The following is a 20,493-nucleotide window of genomic DNA, read 5'->3' as shown; positions in this document are numbered from 1 at the left end:
GGGAACACTATTTTTGTGTAATACGCATTGTGATTAACACATCAGTTTTTTTTTTAAACTGAGCAGCGTAACTGGTGCTGTATGTCCTAACAGATATGTTATACCCACCTCTTTGAAGTTGCTTACTTATAATGGTAGGTTTGCCTTACAGATTAATTATTGTTATTTGGAGTACCACAAGCCAGCCAAATATGTTTAAATTACAAATATCGCAAAAAATATTATGCAGCTCCAGCGCACGTGTTGAAATCTCTGTGAAGCGAAGCTTTGGTGAAGTGGTTCATGAACTGCTAGAAATTTTCCCATTTTATTCCTGCGTCTTTGACGTAAATGAAACTGGCGAGCGCATGTGCTCTCGCGTACATGGACTAGGCAATGTGACAAATTTAGGATTTTTAGGATTGCAATCTTTAGGATTGCATTTCTTCATTTATTCTTATTTATTTTAGACGTACCCGTCGCTCCTTGGGTGATCCCCCAGATCGGTACATGCGATCGCATTGACATTTTTTCGTATGGAAAACGTTAATATGTAAAAACTGTTTCGATCATGCAGCAGAAATTAAACTAGCGCTACTTCAAATTAAACATGATTATTGTTTACTTTATTTATGCACATTTCAGGCAACCCAAGGATTAGCGTTTTGTATTTTTCTAACTGTAATTTGTTATCGCTGATAAGTAGAGTATGTGCCACTACTGATCGCGATTGCTGCGCCTTCCAATACTTGCTGCAGCGTTGCTTCCGTTGGGCCGAACTCCCACAATGTGCGTTCGGTGTTTTATGCTTGATATTTGTTTTTTCTACATTCGATTGCGGGTCTCCCGTCACAGACACAGCGCGAGAACTGTGCCACAGCACGAGCGCAATACGCTTTTGTTTTGTATGTGGCTGATGTTGACGCACTCCTAGGAAACGCACACAAAAACGTTGGCATTCACGAATTCATTGCACATTTCTTACCGGGCCTCCGCTGAGTCGCGCGAATGAATTGAGATCTTCATTGGTTTCAGGAGGCACGGCTGAGAAGCAGTTTGTGACCCACGGAGATCCAAGCAAAACTGACAATATTCATTCTGTTCTATTGCGTGATGGGCCTGTCCTCTACAGCGCGTCGTTTCCTTCGCGTCCAATGTACTCGGTTTTCCGGAAACGTCGCTCCGGAATAGAGAAGCGCTGCACAGTGGTTGTGCGCTCCGCGGTGTTGCTACAGTAATGCCTCTATCTGCCTTCTTGCCGAATTCTGTGACAGGCAGATGATTATCTTGGGCGCCGAACTGCTGAATATTCGCTAAAATAGTGGCCACGAACACTTCGGAACTTGGAGTCCTGTAGAAGTCTTCAGAGTTCAGGAAGCGTTCAATTTCCTGTGGAATAAAAGAAAGAAAGAAAGAAAGAAAGAAAGAAAGAAAGAAAGAAAGAAAGAAAGAAAGAAAGAAAGAAAGAAAGAAAGAAAGAAAGAAAGAAAGAAAGAAAGAAAGAAAGAAAGAAAGAAAGAAAGAAGGAACTCAGTGAATGGCACAAGGACTGCCAGACTTCTTATTACATTCAGTTTTCACTCAAAATGACCTGAAAGCGCCTGAGCGAGGCGGTTTGTGGAAGCGGCCGGAATAACTTTCATGCTTTCAATAACCGCCGCATCAGTCTCGAAGGGCCCCGTTGCCGCAAATGAAGCTCTGGAACGTTGCCCAAACGCGTATATAGGCCAACCCAGTCAGAATGCTCCCTTTCTTGCCGTTGTTGTTGGGGGCCAGCATATGCTGAAATTGCAGCACGAGCAGGCAACTTGAAAGTGAAACCTGTCGCGTTACTGCACGCCATAAGAGAAGTAGTTCGCCAAGATGGTTGCTGCGAAGCGAGTTGCTCGTCTGCACTGCAAAATGAAAGAACACGGGAAATTGTAGTCTCGGTTAGGGCCATTGATGTGACTGCAGCGCGCAGTATACGAAAACAAGACTGGAGTTTGCAATCTGAATCGACTTCAAGAGCTCTATTCTGGACATTCCGCCATTTGCTTCGAAGCATGGCGTAGGCGCGACGCTTACAAGATGGCGCTGATGGCCCTGTTTTGCGTTCGTAACGTGACGCAAAGTAGATGTTTTGCCTATGAAACTGAAATGAAGGCACTGAACCTAACGTTCTTGATAAAGCAAAACAGTTTTAAGCTCCCAAGTAAAAATAGAGCAGCTAGCTCAAAGCGTACGATTATTGCGTCGAAAACGCTTCTCGCTTCTGTCGTCTGCTGCGCACAAGCCGTCGTCAGCTTCATTAGCTAGGATGCGTGTCTCCGGGAAACGTAATGAGTCATCGTATATTGGCGCCAACGCGCTTGTTTTCTTCCTTGGGACAACATACGCGACTTATCAGTGGTAGTGAGCGCACGTTCTACGCCGCGTTATCGCTATCTCGCGAAACGCAAGTGACTCAGCCGGACTCGACTGGCTGAGAAATGGCCGAGTATCACCGGTAGCGTTGCGCGCGCCAGAGATATCCACTAGCGCGACCCAAGCGCCGGCGCTGCCATCTATTGTTCACTTCGTTGCTAACCCGCATGGCGTGAGGAAACTTCAAGGCGCCGCCTTGCGTGCGTTTCTTTTTATAAATTAAAAAGCCTTCGTTTTTATCACTTTTGATGATGCGAAAAGTCAATTAATCTTGATTACAATACAATCGCAGCAATGAAAAAATGGAAAACGTCGACGAAGCTTTCCGATGTTCAACCAATATGAGTTCAAATAAATGTTTTCGTTTTTAAACGATGGCCCAAAGCACAAATGCCAACACCACTTGAGAGCGATGCAAATTCTATGAGCACGCGTTATGAACAAGCGAGTTTCATTGCCCCAAACGACGGGAAAATGCGGTGATACGCGTGCCTCCCGGTCGCCATTGCATATGGCTGCTCATTAGCATAATTCGCGTGGCTCGTCGCACCACAAGTTATGGCGGAAAATCTCTGCAATGGCGGCGCCGCGCAACGTCACGCAACGTCAAATCGACGTTTACGAAAAGGCCCTTCCTGTGACGCTCCCCACGGCATATTCCTTCAGCCAGTCAGCAAGCTGACATGGCGGCTATCTTGCATCGCCATCACATATTCGCGAAATTGCAGATACATTGTACTGGCTTCTGCACGCTACCGCTCACTTTCTTTTTGAAGCGCTAACGTCGCAGTATAGCTTCCCAGGACCAGACAAATGTATCAGTCGATAAATTTGCAGCTTCACATCACGTTTTGTCTTATTCATGAAAACGCAAAATTGCATTTTGCAACACTTCCGCTTCTCGGCGCAAATTTTAAAACACGTGACGTCTTTACAGCCAATGAGAGAGTCAACATGGCGGATAATGGAGGCCGTGCAACCGCCATGCCTGTCGAGAATAGAGCCCCACTCCTATTAAACCGACTGTTGCTTGCAACTTCACTGTTTTGCCTAGTGCCAAGATTACTGCAGTATAGCAGTCAATATTGTGAGAAACAGAAAAGGAAAGTCATTTCGTTTCTCGGTGAAATGAGTTTCAGATGTCGGTTTTGTCGGCAATTACGTCACTCTTTCGAGCCCCTTCAGTTACCCTAATTCTTTCGCATGCTTTCGTTCGATTATGTGTCGCTGCACGGAGCGTTTTCGACATGTTAGTAAAGCTTATTGAACAGCTGTTGCCAAGCACTTTCGAATCCCGTAGGCATGTGACCGGAGCAGTTGCCAGTCCTGTGTATATGAGAACCCCTGCAAAACTTTGTGCGTTCTAACGTAGCGAAGTTAGGAGTAAACAGTCCTGATCACTTTTCTGATCTTTTCGCCCTCACCCATGCCTCATTTCAAGGTAGCAAACTGGACCTGTGTCTTTCGGTGGACATCATAGTGGAAAAGGACTCCGGAATTAATTTTGACCACCTGTGGTTTTTAACGTGCACACAACGCACGGTACATGAGCGTTTTGTTTTCTTTTTTGCATATCGCCCCCCATCGAAACGCGGCCCCTCAGTCGAACCTAGGACCTCAGCAGCGCAACGCTTAGTCACTGTCCACCGCGCCGGGTAACTTCGGCCGAAGAGTTGAAGCGTTGCCTCGTAAGTTTTATTGACAATTGTTCTCACTATCAATAGCATGGGGCATACCGATGGGCCCCGTGATTTCCCACGGAGCTATATTTCGGGGATTATTACGCTACAGCCTGCCAGCGTTTTTCGAAAGCGTGCGGGTCCAGTGCTCGCTCATTGGAGAGCTTTACGGGGCCAGGCACTGGGCGCCTGCTTGGGACTACTTTGATGTGCTTCTACTTCTGCAACAATCATGCTTGTCAGAGATCATCCAATGCCAACATGCATCGCTGTTGATTGTCTAAGGACCGCACATTTGACCCCTTTCCCGCATTCCCGATCACCCCTTCGCCTTCTCGCCCTCACAAAGACGTAGAAGTTATTTTTAGATGTTATCGCGACTCATCAAACACTGTTTTCTATCAGGATATACACCAGCAGCTTGACCTTCACCTTTCTTTTGGTGTCTCCACCAGTGACAAGTGGGCCTTACTATTCCGGAGATAACTAAGAAGCCAGATGACGAAAGAATAGTTTTTAAACAAACGACATTGCTATCATTCGAAAATGGGTCATGTTCTGCAATATTGCGAAAGTATTTAGATAGATAGATAGATAGATAGATAGATAGATAGATAGATAGATAGATAGATAGATAGATAGATAGATAGATAGATAGATAGATAGATAGATAGATAGATAGATAGATAGATAGATAGATAGATAGATAGATAGATAGATAGATAGATAGATAGATAGATAGATAGATAGATAGATAGATAGATAGATAGATAGATAGATAGATAGATAGATAGATAGATAGATAGATAGATAGATAGATAGATAGATAGATAGATAGATAGATAGATAGATAGATAGATAGATAGATAGATAGATAGATAGATAGATAGATAGATAGATAGATAGATAGATAGATAGATAGATAGATAGATGAGCGCTGTGACCGTGCTAGTTGCACAGACTGGTGTCATCACTGACTTAGTGCTACTTGCACACCTCAAAGTTGTGACGGCTTTCAATGTTCTTGCAGCATTCTTTAGCGTCATATTCTTTATTAGCTGTGAAATATGGGAAATTTGGCTGCAAAAATAGTAGGCTATCCCAAAAGTTTAGCCAATAAAAACAACATTAAATAAGAAAGTGCTAAAATTACAATACACTGGCAGTACAATATTATGTAACTTTTTTTGCTTTTTTGACACATCCAAACAACGCTTAGTTATTCACTTTCTCTGTTTGCTTGTTACGTTTGTGATCCTTTCTTAAATTATTTTCACGAATGTGTAGCGTTGTTTTGTTTTATATTTATAACACCTTTTGTTATAACTATTCCGTGTAATCACACCCCTCTATAGTGCCTTTTAACCTTAAGAATATTTTAAATAAATAAATAACCAAATAACTAGAAACTAACGAAGCACGTCCATGAATCATCACTTTGAATCAAACAATCAGCGACAGTTGGTGTACCACTTTTGCCTCGGCTGCTAGTCGAGAACTGGTAGTACTGAATAAATAAATAATCATTTTGCAACTTGCATGTGCGGGCAGACACGTTATCCGCAGAGCGTTACATTTGAAAAGCCACAGCGCATAGATAACTAGTGTGTGCGAGAAGTTCAAAGCATATTGGAAGAAAGTCACATCAGTAGTTAAAGAAAAAAAAAACCTACTGTTGACAGAACATCAAGGTATCAAGGTATCAACATCAAAATCAACCTAGTGTGCCGTCATTCGACGCACTCCTGCACCGTACCGTTTGACGGAGGGAATTCACCGCCACTTGCGCAATCATTCTTCCGCTTCTCGGTTTTGTCACAGTGGAAACAAACTCTATCGAAATCTATAACGGCGCCAGGACGCCCTGAGCGTCATTAAACATCGACGTTCGGCGAGACTCACTCTTTCCCGTTTCTTGTTCTGCATCTTTTTCTTTTTTTTTATGTGAAAGCATCGTATGGCCTACTGAGCTCAAAAAACTGGCGTCTGTAGCAGCAAGACGGCGCCTAAATTCTCATTGGCTGCGGGGGAGAGGGCATCGCTGCGACGCCACGCCGCCAGCGAGCCTCGACGGAGCAGATACGGGGCCGCGACACCGCCGGGCGATCCTGAAAGCCGGCGCACAGGGTCCGTATCCCTCTATCTCTCTCGCCCCCACTAGGCTTAGTGACTGCGCGCGCCTGCCGGCCTTGGTGGCCGCTACTGCTTCCTCGGCCCCTCGCCGCGCAGGACGTCGGTGGCATGCGGCGTTGGCACCGCAGGATGCTGATGCTACTTGCCGGCTCGGGCAGCACGTATCGCTATGGTACGTTAATCTCAGCGCAAAACTCAAAGGACTGCTCAGCGGTGTTCAATTGGACATTAATGCTTTCGCATTCACAACTCATAAGAAGTGCTTAGGTGTCCTCGTTTCTTTTTACATTCTGTTAGAGTTTCCGTAGGATTGATGTTTTACTAAGGACGCACTTTACACATGTCTGTACTTTCTTTTGGGGGTTTGTTTTTCACAATTCCGTGCTCCGTTTTTGCGGACCGGCATTATTTGTTAAACAAAAGCTTCGTCACAGTAAAGGAACAAAGACGCGCCGCAGGTGGAATGACGCCTCATTGTGACGGCCATCAGTGGTGTTATATATCACCATGCAAGCGCCCACATGTTTCTTTTTCTGTTCTTGTTTTAAATTGATATGAATATCAAAGAAATCGTTGTATGGTCTCCCTATAACGGTGACGGCTACTCCTTTTCACAAAATAAAAACAATAATAAAAACAAATATTGTACGCTATTAAATGCTGGCGGCTAGCTGTTCGCTATAGAGCTGCGGCACGAGCTGATTATGCTGAATTTTCAGGCAAACAGAAACGGCTGTAGCTACAAAGCACCTTAAACCTCCAAAAAAGAAAGAAAGGAAGGAAGAAAGAGGGAAAAGAGCACTAGCCACAAGAGTGAAGAAACTTTCATTCCACATAAAAGGTTCTTTCGCTTCTCTCTTTCGACGACCGGCCACCAACGCATTTAGGGCGCCGTTTGGCAGCCCTCCGAAGTGAGGTTAAAAGAAAAAACTTATCTGAGGGCATTCCTCCGCAGCTGTGGTGTTGGTCTGTTGTTGTTACCGTTGCTATTGTTCTTTTTGCGACGTCGTGCTCCATAGCCCGCGGGGGCAGTGAGAGCATCGAGCACCGACTTCTGTCACCTAGCTATACGGCCCATATTTATTTTTCCAAAAGTAACGGTGCCTTGTAAAAATCCCCTTTATTTTTCGTTCCTGTTGCCTTTTGTTATTTGCTTGTACGCCGCAGCGCCAATGTTACTGCCGAGGTAGACCATTCCTCGCGATTGATGATATGAAATGAAGGAGTGCAAAAAAAAAAGATTGACAGATTGCGGCTCTATTTTGCAATTTTTTTTCCTCCGATTCTATCCGTTCCTTTTTATCCTTTCCGCCCAGTTGCTGATCCTAGCGATAACGAGGGGCTATCATCGAGCCAGCCAGTAGCGGCACAGAGAATGAAAAGTGAAGACAGTCGTTACAAAGTATATACGACCTAAGGCCGCAAAACCAAAATGTCTTTGTCGAAACCCACTCCAAGTATGCATTCAAGAGGGATAAAAACATGATTGCGGGAACTATAGGTTCCAAACGACATTACCGGCAACAATGACATGCTTGGGTTGGTCGACAACCAGTTGTCAGCAAGTTCGTTGCAGCGTACATGCTGATTTAAGTTCGCTTCATTACTACCAACCGCCGATGGAGGTCCATCGGCGGCCACACGCAACGCTACTTGGACTGCAGATCTCGCTTCCTCCAGAAGAAGATCGATGAGGTGTCGTTTACAGTGCTAGTTTCATCTGAATCCGCAGCGTCATCGTGTCAGAAGTGCCGGTGCGAGACGGAAGCAGTGTCGCGCCATCTGCCCATGAGAGCGAGTACCAAATCTACGTGTTTCATGGCAACCATTCGTTCTTGCGTCGTCCGTGACATGATCGTGTACAATTTTCGGTCTCGCCTTATGCCCCAACCACTGGCACGCGTCGGCAAGCTTCGGCGCGCGCCGACAAGCGAACGCTTCGCTTCGCGTTGGTGGGAGGAAGAGGGCACGCAACCACTGGACAGAAGCTCTGACGCGCTCCGAAGCACACTCCTCATCTGCGGCGCACTGTTGCTGGACTATTTTGTCTTCATCTGTCAAAGTCCGTCCTAAAACAGCCTGCTGTAAACTAAGCTTGAAACAATAAGTTAGCGATCTGTATGCGCTTTTAGATGTAAAAAACACGTTTGAATAATGAATATACGCCTGTGGCAACAGTTTGTTTTTATTTTTGAAGTAACAATAGTGCACAAAATATCAACATCAGCGCTCGCGCGTCGTCGTCTGCAAGATCGCTTTGCAAACACCTGCATCACGATGCCATATCATATCAAAAACTGTTGCACCATTTCATTTTTTGGTAGCTCATTGCACAGCCAACTAGGTAAGAATTAGGCGTGCAAAGTATCACATAAAAAATCTGTGTTGGAAATATTGTCACATTGTAGTGACGGTAAATAAATAGTGCAGACTCAATCGCAACGATAGCGGCGAGCAATGTCGGCAATCGTCGAAAATCTCATCTGCGGGTCAAGCGCGTCGGTTTGCATACATCAGTCGTGGAAAGTTACAGCCTATTCGCTTGTGCCCGCGCGCCTTCCAGAAGCTACTACGCAATTCGTGTCACGCATGCAATCAGATTAACAAGGTTTGTCGACAATAGACAGAACCATCGATAAAATTCGCGAAACTTCCGATACGTTCAGGCGCATCCTGCACCGATCGATAACGTTTCACATTTTTTAGCCGGTGAGATACCGTCACCGGATAAGATAACGCATTGTGTCAATATAATTATGCTTGTTGGTGCATGAAAGAAACGTGAAAAAGTGTGTTCTGAGAAAAGCAGCAAAAAAGAGTTGAAACACCTTTAGTGCTCACAAAAAAAAAATCTAGAATAGCTAAAATTTATGCAATTCGTAGCTTGTCTGCCCCCGATTCTTGATTCTGTCAAATCTAGCCCATGGAGCACCTCTATTATTCTAGGTTGTTTTGATGCATCAACACCGCGTCTGGAGGCCTTCACATTGAGTGTTTGCTACAAAACATTTTCAGAATGTAAGCGCCATGTCCTATTGTAACTGGTTTCCACATGTCAAGTTTGCCTTTCTTTACATTAATGAAATGACATACCGTCAGATAATACAAGCTTGAGAATCGGAGGATTTTAATAGGGGTCTTTCGTTTCCCTTTGCCAAGTCGTACTATTGAAGCGCTTATTCGAATGTATGGGAGCAGCTCATTTGAAAAATATAAGAAATATATAAACAGGTTATTTTCACGATTTATACACTTCGTCACCGCAAAAAAAAATTCAGTTTATTGTTGTCAGCCTGCTATGATGATTTGACTGAGAACGATATATTCAATTTGTTCTGCGAGGCACGCACTAATTGCTGTGGCATATTATTTTATTGCATAACAGTGGATACAGTAGCCAGCCATTATTAAAACTCAGAAGAAATTATTAGCACAGTGCATATGATCAGGCACATAGCATATTATTTTTGACCCTTTTTTTTAATTGTACAAAAGCTACTGCACTGAAATAGTATACTAGTACATACTTAAAAAGCACGATTTTATACTACGATAATAATCGATCATTCAAATCTTTATTGTAGTACCAAGAAATAGCTAGAGAGCCTTTGTACTGGTGCACTTAACGAGCGCTATGTGAGACAAAATGTACAGAAAATATGAATGTGGTAAACAAAAAAAATGCTAGAGAAAAAAATAGTGAGAAACGAGGAAAAGTAAAAGGGAGTTAATCCTACTTGATTATCTACAGACACACAAAACACAGGAAATGAACTCTGAAGTATGTTTTGGAGTGGAGTCTTATATAGCGCAATCTTGCAAAAAGGCCAGGAAACGAATGCGCAGTGCTACCTGGTATACTGTTGCGACACGAACAAATGTATATGATCAAGAAGCTTCAGGGAATGTATAATGTCATGGACCACCTTATACGGGAACAACAGGTGTGATTAATTAAATCTTGAATCTAGAGGTGCGAGTTCAAGTATATTTGAGAAGGTTCAACTGTGGTCGCCAGAATGGCAAAAGTGGTGCTTTAAGATAGATATCAATTTATTCTGGATGCTTTCAATGAGGTCAGAATTAGATTTGTTCATTGCACCACCTCCTACAGAGCCATACTCTAGTAGTTGGAGGCACACAGCAGGATTTCAGGAACACAACAGATGAGGGTAAATCATGCAATATACGGCATGCAATTCCAGGAGCCTGAAGGGCATGTTGTGTAATTATCTATGTGAAGAGAAGCTTAGCATTTTGTCGAACTACCACACCAAGATCTTTCATTTCATCGACCCTAAGGAGTGGAGCATCACGTAGGGTGTATCAAAATTTCACATGGTGCGTTTTCCGCATATAACTTAATGCCATAGTACGGGAAGCATTTAAGCGTACTTATTGTTTCTGCTCCAGTTTGAGAGTGAAAAAATGTCTTTCTGGAAGTCGATGCAGTGGTGAACACTGTTGACAGTCTCAAATAGTTCGAAGTCGTCGGCACACATAGTCATGCTGTTCATTTATTAAAATGCTCTTAGCACTAACAGAAAGCAAGGAATCCAATATCGATTCAAACACTTTTGACGCACTGCAGAGGAGAGATATAGGTCAGCAGTTAGAACTGCACATCTAGCACCTGATTTGTGCATGGGCAATGTCTATGTTACATTCCGAGTGCTAGAAAATGTACTAGACTTTAGGGAACTATTCAAGATGCTCGTGAGAACAGGGAACAAGTATGCTTCCATACGTCTTAAGCTCTGCGGAAGAAATACCATCAACAGCACAAGAAAGGGAAGGTTTAGGGCACTTCATACACTTGAAAACAAGGTTTTCATCGACTGATAGCGTACACGCTGTGCTAGACTGAGAAGGGAGGTTACTTGAAGCATTTTTCACACCATATAGCAAACAAATGTTCTGCAAAAGCATCAGCAGTGCTCGAGACAACACCACTATTTTCATAAAGACGACGTACATCTTTGGCACTCTTTTTAGAAGAGTGAGAGCGCACAAAGCTCCAGAAATATTTTGAATTATCTGTCACACTGGCTTCAACACAACCGATGTGGTCGTAGTGATGATTCGAATAATAATAATAATAATAATAATAATAATAATAATAATAATAATAATAATAATAATAATAATAATAATAATAATAATAATCTTAGTGGTAACTTGGCACTCTAGACTAAAAAAAGAGGCTGATGCCTGTATGTTAGAGCGTCTGATAACCAGCCATCTAGAGCAGGAATTCGTAGGATGCAGAAGGCACCTCTTTCCCCTCCACGTGCACACACACACACTTGCTCAATAACACAGCACAGCACACACGCACACATTCGACGGGTGCACAACACACAGGAGTGCCACTTCAGTCTGGTTCCAAGGAAGGAGAATCCAAATGGCCAAGGAGGGTGGAGAGAAAGCTCTGTATGCCAGATATAATCATGAAGTTGTGGTGTCGGGCCATAGAGGTGCGATGAGGACTCAGGCTGTGCTGACCACTTGTTCAAACGAACTGAAGAGAGCCGTTAAGCACCGTGCAGTATAGACTAGTACAATGTTGCACTGGTATTGCAGGGTGTGCTACTTGAGGGGTTTCAGGCAATCCTCGTAGGCTGGCATGAGCTTGCGACAACCGAAAAGACGGGAGTAGAGAGTGGGTGTTGTCCGGCACTGAACAAGCTTAAGTTTGTTAGCATAGCGAGTTTGGTACGGGAACTATACTGATGAGCAGTACTCAAGTCGTGAAACAATGATAGAAGCGTAGAGTGCTCGGAAAACCTTACGTCATCAGAGAAGGGAGACACGGGACACAAACCCAAGAATAATAATAATAATAATATTTGGGGTTTTACGTGCCAAAACCACTTTCTGATTATGAGGCACGCCGTAGTGGAGGACTCCGGAAATTTTGACCACCTGGGGTTCTTTAACGTGCACCTAAATCTAAGCACACGGGTGTTTTCGCATTTCGCCCCCATAGAAATGCGGCCGCCGTGGCCGGGATTTGATCCCGCGACCTCGTGCTCAGCAGCCCAACACCATAGCCACTGAGAAACCCAAGAATGGGCTGATGCTTAGATACAGTGCTGGTGACGTATGCGCAAAAGTTGAGTGAAGAGCTAAATGTTACACCCAGAATGGGAAGGGCCCGAACCGTCTTTATAGAGGTGCCTCCAAGGAAGTAGGTTGGACGTGCAGCAGCTTTGTTGTGGCTGATACGCATGGCAGCACTTTTTGCAGTGCTACTACAAAGTTTGTTATTGTAGGCCCAGTCGTTCACCTTTACAGAATGTATTTATTGCAATCACATATGCTGTGCATCGGCATATTGTTGTTGTGGAATTGTTAACTTGTTAATCAAACACATTCTGCACAGATGCATTAGTAACATGGTTTTGAGTAGATCTTTGTGCTGACTACAATTTATAGTATCGCAGCAAGAAACATTTTAGTAGAAGCTGAAGGGATTCCAGCAGTTTAAGCATACAGACTGCACAAAACACTGATGACACCTTTTCACCTTCCCCACAATGCACTCACACCATCTACACTTTCCATAGACAAAAACTGAGATAAAAAATCAATTACAGTTTCATTGATTCAGTAGTTGCTGCTTCTGAAGCAGGCATCGCAGCAACCATGGTATACGCTGCTACATGCATAGGTCTCGCATGATGCAGGCCCTGCTATGCACTGCACACGGGGCGCACGTTGCAAATAGATAATTTCTTTTTGCTGTGCTCAGGTATAAGGACACACTGACTCAAACATGACTGCATTGTCACGTATGCTTCAGTGTGTCAGTGTTCTTGATTGCTACACGAGCGATTTATCCCCAACTAGCCCGAAATACGGATACACTTGAAAGAAGTGAGTGAAGGAGTACAGTGAACTAGTACTGAACTGGATTCACATGCCGAACAGGAGAGCGCAGTGTCAGCTGAAATGGGCGGCACGGCTGATTATGTAAGTACTTCCCATAGTTCGGCTACCAGTGTCTTTCGCTTTCGGAAGTCATCTTTGCCACAGGAAACAGGGCAGAGCTTGCCCGTGAAACTTGAGTCAACCGACACCACACGAAACACGCCGCGGTTGACCAACCCAAGTTCCACACGGTTCATTCATCACATCACACATCACACGAAGTCACACGAGATCACTGCAGCACCAAATGGACCTGAAAATTCATTTCCTTCGACAGAGTTTCTCAGCTGGGTTCGTTCGCTCGCCAGTTACGAACTCGATGGACGCGCTAGGCCTACGCGTAACGTAAACAACATCGGCGTAAAGTAAACAACATACACTTTTCTCTTGGGGGATAATGGCAACCTGCTGTTCATGATCTGAAAATGGCGCCCAAACGCACCCCAGCCCGTTTTTATTCTTCTGATTATTTCAGTCTCATGAACCGGATCCGCGGTCACTATCTGTCCTAAGTAGATGTATTCCCTTACCACTTCCAGTGCCTCGCTACCTATCGTAAACTGCTGTTCTCTTCCGAGACTTTTAAACATTACTTTAGTTTTCTGCCGATTAATTTTTAGACCCACCCTGCTGCTTTGCCTCTCCAGGTCAGTGAGCATGCATTGCAGTTGGTCCCCTGAGTTACTAAGCAAGGCAATATCATCAGCGAATCGCAAGTTACTAAGGTATTCTTCATTAACTCTTATCCCCAATTCTTCCCAATCCAGGTCTCTGAATACCTCCTGTAAACACGCTGTGAATAGCATTGGAGAGATGGTATATCCCTGCCTGACCCATTTCTTTATTGGGATTTTGTTGCTTTCTTCATGGAGGACTACGGTGGCTGTGGAGCCGCTATAGATATCTTTCAATATTTTTATATGCGGCTCGTCTACATTAGGCTAGTGGTGGTAGAGGCGAATAAAGCTTCATTAAAAAGTCAAGCAGTAGCTTCGCGGTGTAAATTTCCCGCAATGTCCTATTGTGTATAAGGTGAACGCAGTTGCCGAAAACGCCAAGAGGAGGCCGCGATGATGGCATGATGACGACAGAATGACGACGAAGTAATGACGATGACTGACTGAAGGCTAATGAATGACGACAGTGGCATGACGGTGACGGCGTGATGACAACGGGATGATGACGCTGAAAGACAACGACGTAATGAAGTCGAAGAAGCAACCAAGATGGCATGAAGACGACCCAATGACGAAGAAGGCATAACGACGATAGAATGACGACTTCATGATGACGTCGGCATGATGATGACGGAATTACGGCGAAAGAGCGACAACTACATAACGATGACGTCTTCATGACAATAGAGTAATAACGAGGATCTAATGATGACGATGAAAAGAAAGTGTTGAAATGAAGACAATAGTGGGACGACGACAGCATCACGAAAACGGTGTGCTGGTGTTGGAGTTCACTTGTGCGCTTATTTACGTACGATACCAGCGACTTCTGTTAGCGTTATCTTCAGTACTGGTTGGGAGTGACCGGGTTATCCTGCCAGACAGTTGCCAGCGTTCAGCACACGCACAGTCCGAGGAACCGGCAAAGGAAGCTTCGCATTATTATGTGTACGCTTCCTCAGGGTCACATGGCATCAAAGAGGTAAGTAGAAGTATAATACTTCGCGATAAATATAAACAGCAAAAGTTACAACTCCTTCTTACAAGGCAACATTGCTTTATACGTATACAATGTTAGCTGATGGTTCATGAAAAATGTTTATTATCATGGATGGCCCCAATTTCTGCAGGAAGGTGGTTCCAATCTATGGACGTGCGCAGAATGAAAGACAGAAAAAAAAATACTTTATGTTGCACGGTTCCATAATCGATGTGGTGTGATACGTATTGTGGACGATGATTGGGGCGCCATGAAGTGTGGTATGATGGAATATGATGGTACAGCTTATGAAATAAAAATAGTATTTCAACTTTACGGCGGCATGCTAGAGAAGGAAGGGAGAGGTGAGCTTTCATGAAAGTTATGCAAGTGGTTCAGTGTTAGTTAGAAAAAATAAATGAACTGAATTGTGTTGTCATCATGACTTGCAACTCTTCGTGAGCCCAGCCGAGCCACCATGCTTAGCTAGGCGATTCATCATCAGCTGCTCGGCGCATGATCGGCAAAGCTGAAGCTACGGCGAACTGCAGAGACATCTTTTGTGGTCTCGGTGGTATTCCTTGCGGCGAATTCGTCTCAGGGCCCGAAGCACACCCAATTTATCCGAGGCGCCATCGTACCGGACAGGATGGTGACTACGCCAAGGACACGTGGGAGGATAAACTCTGGGAGAGGAAGATGGCGTCCTGCAAGCAGAAGGTGCTCTCGTTCCGAAACTCGGGATATGATTCGTCATTTGGGGGTGGACCCACCCCACGAAGGGGATTTAAGGCCGGGAGTCCTATATTTAGGGAGGTCTTTTGCTCGTAGACTAATCCGAGGGTAGCTTCGAGTATCCGCGTTGCAATATAATTGCAGTAACTATAGCTTTTTCTGTTCACTCCTGTTTCACAAACTGGGCCGAATCTTCTCAATCCTTCGGGGAAGTTTCACGTTCTTACGCCCGTTCAGCTACATGTGTCCTCAGTTGCAGATAGCGGCACGATGTCTCAGCTGCCTAAGATCCACGCCTTCACAGCGGCTAAGAACGATGGAAGACGCGGGCAAACTTTACTCAGTAGAATTATTCTCCAACTATTGCACTAGCAGAAAGGTTGAAGAACTCAAAGAGCATTATAGGTATTGAAGCTGTATTACGCTGTCAGGCACAACTTCATAAGCGCATAATAAACCAGATAATTCTTGTAACATATATTACTGCGTTACGAACTTTCCTGTTTATATTGATGAAGTTGAATCCAATTATTACCCATTGTAAACCATTTTTTTTAATTATCACGAGTATATGCAAGTTTGGCATACTAGGTGCCAAAGTTTAGCATCTTATAGCTTCATCTCACAAGGAGTTGTGCAGACGTACAGCTTGCAGTGGAAGAGGCATGACTTAAGCAAGTGGGCAAAACATATATCGCGACGCACCGTAATTATTTGCTTTTCACCATACCAGCAGAAAAAAACACAACCTCACCCGCACGTCGCTCAAAGCAGTGTGGAAGACATGCAAGGTGACATGCTCTGCTGACGCATCTAAGGTTCTTGCATTCCTGCAATGTGATGCCTTTCAGTCTCTGCAACGCGCCTGTCACTTTCAAGCGCATGGTACACATTATCTTGCTTGGTCTGAAATGAAAGAGCTGCGCATGCTATCCTGACAATATAATAGTATTTTCTTTCACGATCTCACGTCTGAAGCACCTTGACGAAGTGCTTGCCTGTTTTGCCCACCCTTGACTACAGCTAAATATTTTTTTTTAAATGAGCTTTGCAAGCAAGACCATCAAAGTTCTGGGACACTTGGTCAGCAAAAGAGGAAGTAGACTGGACCTTGACAAGCTTGACGCTGTACTCCACTTTTCCCGTCCACTGCGTCAAAACAACCTGCGCAGTTTCCTCGGCCTCGCTTCCTACTTCCGGCGCTTTATACGCCAGTTCGCGGCGCTTGCATCCCCACTCCATCACCTCCACGCAAATTCCGTACCCATCGTTTGATCAGAAAACTTCGAAGCTGCTTTACAGGCTTTCAAACACGTCCTCACGTCCAACCCGGTACTATGCCACTTCAATCTGACCACACCCACGGCCCTTGGCACTTACGGTAACGGTCATGGTCTCGGTGCCGTTCTCTTGCAATATGGCCATACTTTCTGGCCGTACGCTAGTCGTTCTCTAACCCCTTCAGAGAAGAATTGCATGATCACTGAGCAGGAGTGCCTTGCTGATTTTTGGGCAGCGCGAAGATTCTGTCCACATCTCCATGGCCACCACTTCACTGTCGTTACCGACCGCCACGCGTTGTGGTGGCCTTCATCACTAAAGAACTTATCGGGTCGCCTTGGTCGCTGGGTGCTTCGCTTAAATGTAAGCCACAGGTATGGAAAGAAGCCCCAGGACGCTGATGCTCGTTCTCGCTATCCTCTTCTGATACCTGATCACTCACCATCGCTTTTCCGAGCCAGGGTACGCACCGAGCCATCGTCACTGTCTTTACCCATCGCAACGCTGTACTCGCTAGGCCCGACCGTCCATCCGTCTTTGTTTCCCACCAACGTGCCGACCCACGCTGCTGCACTATACCCGAGAGATGAGACGCTCCTCTTCATCCCCGAACGCCCGGCTTCGTCGACAACCTCAACGACTGAAATTTCAATGCGGAGTTTTATAATGCTACATTTATCACATCGATGACAACAAGTGGGCCCTCGTCGTACCGCGTTCTCTCCAATGTGAGGCTCTCAAGTTAAAGAAAACCTGAACCTGAATCTCAGAACGATGATCCGACGGCTGGTCATCTCGGCTATCACAAGACGTACAACAGAATACGAAGTCGCTATTCAGCTGTTCAGCCTCTGTTCATCCTCATCCACAGGCGACTGTGGATGAGGATGATCGACTCCTGTCCCTTTAAGGTGCCAATAGATTCCGTGCGTAAAAAGTTTATCCATGATAAATTTCTGTCTTCTTCAGTGTTTAAGCACGCGCAGCAGCATAATAGACAAATCCTTAAATTTTCCAGTGAAAACTTCATGCCTTAACTCTCAAAATACTGAGTGGACTACACTTCGCGCGCACTGAACATATAAAACATCCAGCCATTGGAGAAATTTGTATGATGCAAATTGTAACTCACTTTAAAAACGAAGACTGAAAGAATAAAGCTCACTGTATGACGACATATCCATGCCGGGAACAATCGCCCAGACTTCCATGTCCCAGCTGCTTTCTCTAACACACTTTGCGCATATTAATCAACTTTGCAGAATGGGTCCAACTGAAAGTGTCCTTAGAAGTATAGAACACGTTTTAAGCCTCGTTGTGTTAATTCATTGGCATTTCTGATTTCGAAACAGCGTTATGTGTAGGCGTACGCGATATTACACGCAGTGCATCAAGGGCGCATATTTCTCCGTCCTTGGATAGCAGACCCGCCTATGTGCGACTTTCACCGCCGTCTGGCGCACCTGTTTTCGGAACCCATTTTTCAGAAAGATATTTATAAAGCGTGTCGTTGTAGATTTTACAGCGGAGCTGGTTTACGCTAGGTTCTGATGGTTTGTGTGCGTATGTAAAAAAAAGATTGCGGTCGCCCCAGAGCTAAAAGAACTAAAGCATCAGGCAAAAGCCTATCGCTGGCAATGCCCCATCTGTGTTTAATCGTGAGAAGTGTCAAAATATATAGTGATAAAAAAATGTAATAAAAAAGTAAAACCGGAATAGACACTATTTAGTATGACCGTGGTTTGACGTCACGGGCTCTATAGGCGAACCACATAACCTTATCTCAGTTCCTTTCCATCCGTGCAATAGGTAGGCCGCGTGCGGTGAGGACTGCGGAAGAACAGCGCGCCTACGAAGGACACCATCGTGAACAGAAGCGCGAATGTGCGCGGTGACAGCGGGCGGCACGTAATACGGACGAAGATCGTGCCGCAAACGTCAACCTTTGGTTGGACCACCCATACCGACTCCATTCCCATCGTAATTGTGGGTGATTTCAACATAGACGTGTCTCGGCCAGATTGAAAGTGGTTGGTGGAGTTTTTCTTGGAAAGGTTCGGCCTTCAACGTTACACGAACACAAGTATACCCTGAACGCGTCATCGGTCGTGCATACACAACCTCACATTGGCCCAGAACTTTTCCAGTGTCGCCACAGAGCTACTGGCCGTATATCATAGCCATCATAAAGCAATAGTCACCTCGGTGACAAAATGATGAATCCAAAAGAGCAACCAAAACATGGATAAAAATTAAAGAAACGTTGAGTATGCAATTTAATAAAACAACAAACAAATCGTGAAAAACGATATTCATTGTGGTATGTGTGTTTTATTTTCAATCAACATATGTATTATCAACATATTTATCGCCATATACACAGCTGCGTTGGTCATCGGCCTTCACGGAGCGGAAAGCGGAATGGTGCTGAACTTATTCTGTGCTTTTTTTTAAAGCGGAGCTGTCTTTGCCAGCTTTATATATATATATATATATATATATATATATATATATATATATATATATATATATATATATATATATATATATATATATATATACACACACAGTTGACTCCCGTTAGTGTCGCCTCGGCTAATTTGAATTTTCGCTTAATTCGTACACATAGGAAAGTCCAGATGAAAAACCTTACATTGCTATGTGACGAAAACACGTTTGGTTCAAACGCGAGCGCATGCCGCTTCGGTCAATTTGACCCGACCCCCAGTGGCATCCCCTCATGGTCGTAGCAGTTACTGAGACCTTGAAAACAAGAAATTCAGCAGACAACGCTAATACTTTCGTCTCTTTTGAAGATTTGGACAGTGCCGATGACAGTGCTGAGGTTCCTGAGCCACTAACTGAAGACAACACTGCCAGAAACGCGACACTCCAACGTGGAGGCGTTTAAACCTGTCGGAGCTCTTAGCCACATGATAGTTGAGTCGCGCTTTGCAGACTACTTCAAGCAATAAGAAACATTTGAATTCCTTAATTTTGCATGTGTTTGTTAATTCCATATATCGGATAATTGAGTCAAATTTTGCGGTCTCGCAAGGATCGAATCAAGTGGAATCGAATGTATGCAGGCTACGGTGGCGTAAGGCATCGCTTCCGGCTGAGGCTGCGGCGATTCGGCGACTCCAAGTGACTGCAGGATCTCCTCTCGAACGATGTCATCAATGTAGGCTACGTGAGGGTGCATCGAAGATAACATCCTGCGCAGCTGTTCGCGTAAAACGGCTCCGATGGTCTCCCGGAGCTCGTCGGAGCCTAGTGCTTGGATTTCGCTCTTCGGCGAAAGCACTTGATGGTTATATTGCCCGGTGCGCATTTCCAGCGTCTTCTCGATGTCCGTGGCTTCCGTTAAACATTCTTCGACGGTCTCGGGTGGATTGCGAATCAATCCGCCGAAAAACTCTTGCTTCACACCACGCATTAGGAAGCGAACTTTCTTGTCCTCAGATATGCCCGGGTCGGCCCGGAGGAACAGGCGGTTCATCTCTTCCGTGTAGATCGCAATGTCCTCGTTTGGGGGTTGCGCATGGGATTCCAGTATCACTTCAGCACTCACTTTGCCGATGAAGATCGTGAAGGCGTTCAAGAAGGTGCCGTGGAAGAGGTCCCACGTTGCCAGGGTTGACTCACGGTTCTCTAACCACGTCCTGCCGGCGTCTTCTAAGGATAAGTA

Source organism: Dermacentor albipictus, chromosome 1 (assembly GCF_038994185.2).
Source record: "Dermacentor albipictus isolate Rhodes 1998 colony chromosome 1, USDA_Dalb.pri_finalv2, whole genome shotgun sequence".
In the NCBI taxonomy this organism is placed as follows: Eukaryota; Metazoa; Arthropoda; class Arachnida; order Ixodida; family Ixodidae; genus Dermacentor; species Dermacentor albipictus.
The sequence above is the reverse complement of the archived record's forward strand: the minus strand, read 5'-3'. Positions refer to the sequence as shown.